Below are 7,725 nucleotides of genomic sequence, written 5' to 3' on the forward strand. Positions count from 1 at the left end.
CACACATATATAATATCATAAATATGTATATATATATGATACACAGAATGATAAAGACAAATGTGGCAGAATGTTAATAAATTGATTAAACGTTTGGAAGGTTAAGTGAAAGTTCTCTGTATTATTGCAAAATTTTTGTAAGCTTAAAAAAAATTTTAATTAATAATAAATTTAAATGGAAGTAAGATGGGAGAGACTGCTCTCTCTTTATATAATTTTTAATCCTGGCACTTTTTAAGATGAGTTTGCATTACTTAAAAAATTCAACAAATAGGGTTTCCGTGGTGGCACCGTGGTTAAGAATCCGCCTGACAATGGAGGGGACACGGGTTCGAGCCCTGGTCCGGGAAGATCCCACATGCCGCGGAGCAACTAAGCCCGTGCGCCACAACTACTGAGCCTGCGCTCTAGAGCCTGCATGCCACAACTACTGAAGCCCGCGTGCCTAGAGCCCGTGCTCCGCAACAAGAGAAGCCACCGCAATGAGAAGCCCGCGCACCGCAAACAAGAGTAGCCCCCGCTCGCCGCAACTAGAGAAAGCCCGCGCACAACAACGAAGACCCAACGCAGCCCTAAATAAATAAATAAATTTATTTTTTAAAAATTTCAACAAATAAACAAAAAGATTGAGTTTAAAATGAAACTAAACAAAAACAAGCCTCCGTGGTCACCCTTGGATATTGTTAGGGTACCAACTCAAGAATCTGAAAATTAATAAATGAAAGAAAAGCACTGAGCACTCCTGTACAACCTGTATTTCAAGATAACCATCTGGTTGATGAAGGAATTCTATGTTACAGAATTCCAGGTAAAATCAGAAAGAACGATAAAATTAGACTCTCCCCATTTTGCAACTTTTAATGAAATAATGGATCTAGGCAATGATCATCAGTGGCTACTAAAACTGTAAAAAATTTAGTTGAGAACGTTATAGTGGATGGATCCAGCTGACAACACCTGGACCCACTAAAAAAAAAATCTTAATACCACAAAAAGAGATATAACTGGATATTATATGCCTCCTGATATGCTTCAGTGGGAAATGTTCTTGCCAAAAGAATTAAATTGAATTAAGATTTTAGTTCTAACTACACATATTCAGAAAACACCAGGGATAGAAAAACATATTAAATAATACCATGATGATGCAAATCAGGGAACTACAGAACTACAGTCCTCCTTTCTGAGGTAGACCAGAAAGACCTGGAGCAGCACGCCTGGGATATGAGCAGGCACTTCTCCTGGTCCCCAGCCACTGCCAGCCCAGCCCTGTGAGTGACCAGCGAGGTCCAGCCCTCGTTTCCCTAACTGCCCAGAATTTAAACCTGGGTCAATCACGGACAAACCAGAGCCCCGAAGGTGAGTAGTTCCGGGGTCCCCCAAGCCCACCCCGGGGACCTCGCGGAGGTCTGCCAGCTTGACATCATGATCCCCAGTTCCCAGGCAAGTCTGAGCAAAGCAAATGTGGGCGGTGCGTCCACACGTGCCCGGTCCCCCTCCCCTTCCCCCTCCCCCTCCCACTGCCCTCTGCACCCCCTCCTCCGGGGCCTCGAGGCAGGGACCTGCCAACGGCTGCCCCCGAAGCGCAGCCAAACCTGCCTCACCTGCACCCGGACTCGCGCAGAAGTGGTGGTGAAGCATCTGGCCGTGGCCTCGCGGTGCTGAAATTGAGGATTTTTTTAAAAATTTATTTTTATTTTAGGCTGCATTGGGTCTTTGTTGCTGCTCACGTGGGCTTTCTCTAGTTGCGGCGAGCGGGGGCTACTCTTCGTTGCGGTGCGTGGGCTTCAGTAGTTGTGGCACGTGGGCTCAGTAGTTGTGGCTCACGGGCTCTAGAGCGCAGGCTCAGTAGTTGTGGCTCACGGGCTTAGTTGCTCCGCGGCATGTGGGATCTTCCCGGACCGGGGCTCGAACCCGTGTCCCCTGCATTGGCAGGCGGATTCTTAACCACTGCACCACCAGGGAAGCCCTGAACTTGAGGGTTTTTAACACGAGAGATGGAATTGGAGTTAGAAGGTGAGTGATGGCAGAAGGTCCCACAGATGAAAGTCAGGAGACAGAGTCCAGTCGTGGGCCTGTCACTCCCTAACTGAACTTACCCAGGTTTGCTGTGAGGCTATCCTTTTTATCTAAGGGTGCTTTGCAAATAAATGGTCTCTATACATTCTATGGTGTAATGGTTATTGTTATCATCACCAGACACTGACACTGTGTCTTGGGTGGGGGTGGGGGATGAGTCTACCACCCTTCTTACATTCTTACAGTTTCAGGTAATGACCAGGTCTGGAGTGTGACTATGGGAGCATGTACCGTAGGATGGAGGACAAGATTCTGCGGGAGAAAATTCAGAGGACTGACAGACCAGGATGTTAGAGAACCATTCACGTCTATATGGAAATTACCAAGAATGCAGACAGAACTAGTTTTAAAGGGTGATGGGGATCCAGGAGCTAAAATCAAGGGGCAATAAAAGAAAATGATACACGGGCCAGTAGACTGTAACAATGGAGGAGAGGAAGTAAGAGTGTTACAACCTGATGACAATGCAGACATCCTTCCCCCTGGACCACACTGGTTCCCAGTTCCTGTTAGGTTTCTTGTTACTTTTTGGGAAAACAGATTTTTGCAACTCCAAAGGCCATCTGCCATGTAACCTGTTTCCAGTTTTTCTAGGTTTTGAAGTCAGGAGCTTTGGCTTTCTCCCTCACAAGGACTTTATCGGGGTCACCACGCAGGATGAGCACCCCCAAAATTGTTCTCACTAGGTGAGGTTTGTGGCGTGTCTAGACCATAGCCTGGGGGTTTCTGTCCTCCCCGGTTCGTCATGAGCCTCCCGGTTTGAGAAGGTAAACGGGGTCACCATTGTGGATTGGGGGAAGAATCCACTATAGGACATTTCTCTAACGTATTTCCCTCTGGGGCACGTGAGATCTCCTCCCAAACTGACAATCTCAGTACTGATGCCCCACTGCTCAGGATTCACTCCCTAATCAACTGAGGGTGATGGCAGATACAAGGCAGCAACCAGTGCCCCTCTGTTTTGATATAGAAACAAAACCAGAAGCTGAAGGGGGACAAGCATGGGAGAGAGGTAGGAGGGAAGGAAAAAAAACTCACATTTTTCAAGTGCTTACTATGTGTCTCACACTACATTAGGTGCTTTCATTCTTTGTTTTCACAGCAACACAGCAGGAAGCTATTATTTTTGTATTTTTACAGGTGAGGAAAATGCTCAGAAACTAAGTAACTGGCCCACTGTCACATTTACCAAATGGCAGAGATAGGATTCAGACCAAGGTCTAACTGATGCAAAAGCCTACGCTGTATGGCGAGAAAGCACCTGGAAATTACGGTATAACAAGGACCAGGAAATACATAGTGATACAAGTCAAAAATCACATTACAACAATCTTCTAGACCAATGATTATCTCCATTTTTCTCTTATACCATAGTTTGATTGATTCGTATATAACTTGTATGGCTTAGTGTATAACTGAAAAATCAACTGGGCTTATTACTGCTTTTAGTTTTATCATTAAAATAAAAAGAACTAGCTGAAGGTCTGTCATATGCAACTATATTTATTCATAAGCCCAGTCATTTCTTAGCCACTCATCTCTGCATGGAAGAAAAATAATGCCTCTTGATAAATAAATAAATACAGTTACAGTCACATTTTATGTCTGTGCCCCACCCCCGCTCCAAGGTATGTATCTCCCAGAGATGGACATTATGAGGATGTACAGAGAAATTGGCATAAATAAGTAAACACACACGAAAATTAGTAGGAAGATAAGAGGAAAGATATGGGTCTTTGAGGAAAGGGAAAAAGGGGTAGAAAACTAGGTGGAGAGCAGTTAGAAAAGTGAGACTTTGGAGACCTCAGGTCGGTAGCAGAACAAAGAACACTGTGACCAGTTCACAATGGCAGATCTTCAAATAGATCTTTAACTTTACGATGATTCTCAATAGACTTAAGAGAGGGCCCATGAGTCTCCCTCTCCTGAGGGAAAAAAGGTAAACAGGAGTCCCAGGCTGGGTTGCCAGAGCCTGATTTGTTCCATTGCTTCTGACTATTCAATTTCAGCCAACAGGAGAACATCTCATCTTCAACCGATTTGAAGGATTCTGCACCCTTCCTGTTAAGCACGTAGTGTTCCTTTTTCCCTAGGGTTTCTGCAGATATATATTTAGACTCTATGAAGCACTCAACAAAATCAGAGGCATGATACTTGGTGTTCAAAACTTGCTTTCTAAGCTTGAGTGATCAAAACCACCCAAACAGGAAGGTTGAAGAGTACAGATTCTGAAGCCATTCTGCTTGGGATAGAATCCTGGCTCTAACACATATTAGCCTGTACTTGAGCAAGATACTCAACCATGTGTGTGCCTCAGTTTTCTCCTCCATGAAATGGGAACAATAGGTCCTACCAAATATATATATGGCACCTAGGAGAGTGCCTGACATATAGTAAGTGCTACACACATGTCTGAGAGAGAGGAAAGAAAGAAAAAGAAAAAGAAAGAAAGAAAGAAAGAAAGAAAGAAAGAAAGAAAGAAAGAAAGAAAGAAAGAAAGAAAGAGGAAAAGAAAGGAAAGAGGGAAAGAAAGAAAGAAAGAAAAGAAAGAGGGGAGGGAGGGAGGAGGGAAGGAAGGAGGGAGGAAAGAAAGAAAAAGAAAGAGAAGAAGAAAGGATTACAAATGAGTAATTTCAATTAAATGAGACACTGTGGGCTTCCCTGGTGGCGCAGTGGTTGAGAATCTGCCTGCTAATGCAGGGGACACGGGTTCGATCCCTGGTCTGGGAGGATCCCACATGCCGCGGAGCAACTAGGCCCGTGAGCCACAACTACTGAGCCTGCGCGTCTGGAGCCTGTGCTCCACAACAAGAGAGGCCGCGATAGTGAGAGGCCCGTGCACCGCGACGAAGAGTGGCCCCCGCTTGCCGCAACTAGAGAAAGCCCTCACACAGAAACGAAGACCCAACACAGCAAAAATAAATAAATTAACTAATAAACTCCTACCCCCAACATCTAAAAAAGAAAACAAAATGAGACACTGTAGAGCCAAGTGAGGTGGAACTAACCAAATAAGGCTTCATAGAAGAGGTGAACACAAAACAGACTATAAAATGAACATTCAGAACCATCCATATGAACACAGCCTATGAAAAGACCTTACTCAGGGGTTGTTTGGACCGAGTCACCCAAGCATCCCTTCTGCTATCTTTGCCTTTGACCTCTATAAATTCCTGTATTCAGAGGAACCTGTACTTTACCTTAGTCTAATGTAATTGCTCCAACCATCCTTTCCCTCCAGTTCCAAATCCTATTTCAAGACTAACACCTTTACTTCTTACGTTTTCCTTTAGATTCTAAAATGACAAAAAGAAAGAAAGAAAGAAAGAAAGAAAGGAACGAAAAGGCTTCAAGGCAGAAAATGGTGGGAAAAAAGTGAAATTTCCAGGACATGATTAGGAGAAATCAAACAATATGCCAGTGATGACGGGCAAGGCTGTGGAAGTTTCGGCAATGTGCAGATGCTTACAGAGACCCCTGGGAAAATAACCCAGAAACAAGATGTTTGCTGTTTTCATAAACCACACAGGGGAGAATGGGAAGAGCTTTGGCAGAGTTCTGGTGCCATCAGAAGACACATGCCAGAGAGAAGTCCTACCAGTGTAAGGAATGTGGGGAAAGCTCCAGCCAGAGCAGAGCTGGGAGTCCACGCCCAGGAAAGGCTCTGAGTGTGTGGTGAGCGCAGGAATAGTTTTAGTTCCGGCTCATGCCTCACCATGCCCCACGTGAGGGAGAGGCCACATCATTGCCTTGACTGTGAGAAAACCTTACGTGCACCACCCAAAAGGGGCACCAGAGAAGCCACACTAAACCACGAAAGGTAGTGCGGGTGGCAAAAGCTTCACGCAGAGCTCAGCACCCTCATCACCACCAGGTGGCGACACTGAGGCGAAATCCCATCCTTGTGGGGAGTGTGGGAAAAGCTTCAGGTAAGGCTCCCGCCTCACCATGCACCAGAGAAACCAACTGTAGGAGAGACCCTACAGTGAAGTGGGTGTGAGAAGGCTTCCAACCTCAGCATAACCTTTTGATGCACAGGACAGAAACACTGCAAATCATGGATGTATGGCACCAGCTTGATTTTACGTTACAGAATCTACCTGGGAGAGAAAACTTACCAGTGTCGAGCATAGGAGAAGAGGTTTGATGGCAGCTCTTACCGTTTACATGAGATACCAGAAAACTCACAGCTCAGGAATGGTTTGACAAGGAAAAGTTCTATAACATTAGATTTCCTTGGTCATAAGCAACTACACTGGGCAAAGGAAAGAATCCAGGACCTAAAGGTGACTTGTGAATAAAATACCACAGGAGCAAAGCTGTCTACCATTTTCCTTTACCCCAGGATAAAGGGCATGGCGTTGGATAGATGGCCCAGGAACGCTCAGGTACAACTGTGTCTCCTCACTTCCCATTCCCTACCTTTACATTTCAGCCGGTGGGCTGGGGAGGGGGGCAAAATACTGAGCAAGCATCAGAGATGTTGAGACCAAAATCCATAAGCTGACACCCCAAGAGAAAAGCATCCAAATACAATTTTAGAGAGTTCACTAAAAACTGCAAATGGAATGTAATATAAAAACTTCGAGTGCACTCATGGTAAAAGAAACACACCTTAAAACTATCCTGAGTTTCCTCTTCTGGCCGTGATGCAGTTTCTAGGACTGGACTGACTTATTGGACTCACTGTAAAAACTATCAAACTAGACAGAATATATGAAAAAATGTTCTCAGACCTTGGACAACAGGCAGGGCAGACCCGTGATCCCTGGGAAAAAGGAAACACATCAGGTGAGGCCTATATGGCCCTGACTTTCTACCTGGAGGCACTTTCCAGGCCCCAGTGCAGGGGACGAGGAACCCAAACAGACCACAGCAGGCTCTCAGATGAGGAGACAGAGATTTGAGTTCAAGGAGGCAGAGGGAGGTGGGATTTGGGTAGCAGAAGCCTAGAAAGCCAGAAGCTGCACAGAGAAAAAGCTCTAGAAATCTCCGTAACGGGTCCTCCTGAGTTTGTTCCTGGCAGAATCAAGCCAGGCAAAGAACAAGCAGGAAGCTGTAAGCTGAGTAATTCCCAGAGCTCACACAGAGCTGGGAGATGTTCACGTCCTGGCCAGCTATGATGGAGTCCTCACTGAACACCTGACGCAGCCAGTAGAGATCCTACAAGGATAATGCCTTAATAAAAGGACTGAACCAGGCCCGGAGTACTTCAAGATTAGCTCAAGCTTTCAAGCCAAGATCACACTCTTCCAGGCAGTGATACACCCATACAAAGCTTCAAAATAAGCCTTGAAAGAATCCAGGTGATATAAAAGTACTCTGAACTGTTGGCCAGGGGGAAATTTTTTATTATGGTAAAATACATGTAAAATGAAATTTACCTTTTTAATAATTTTTAAGTGTACACAGTTCAGTGGTTACTGTGAATAATGCTATGATGAACATGGGTGTACAAATATCTGTTTGAGTTGCTGCTTTCAATTCTTTGTGGAACTTACCCAGAGGTGGAATTTCTGGACTGTATGGTTCTAATGACTTTTAAAGGAAGACAACAAAGTCTAACACGCAATGTAAACTTCATAATGTCTAGCATCCAATCAAAAAGTAATCGATATGTAAAGAAGCAGGAAAATGTAATCCAAA

Source organism: Kogia breviceps, chromosome 14 (genome assembly GCF_026419965.1).
Source record: "Kogia breviceps isolate mKogBre1 chromosome 14, mKogBre1 haplotype 1, whole genome shotgun sequence".
NCBI lineage: Eukaryota > Metazoa > Chordata > Mammalia > Artiodactyla > Physeteridae > Kogia > Kogia breviceps.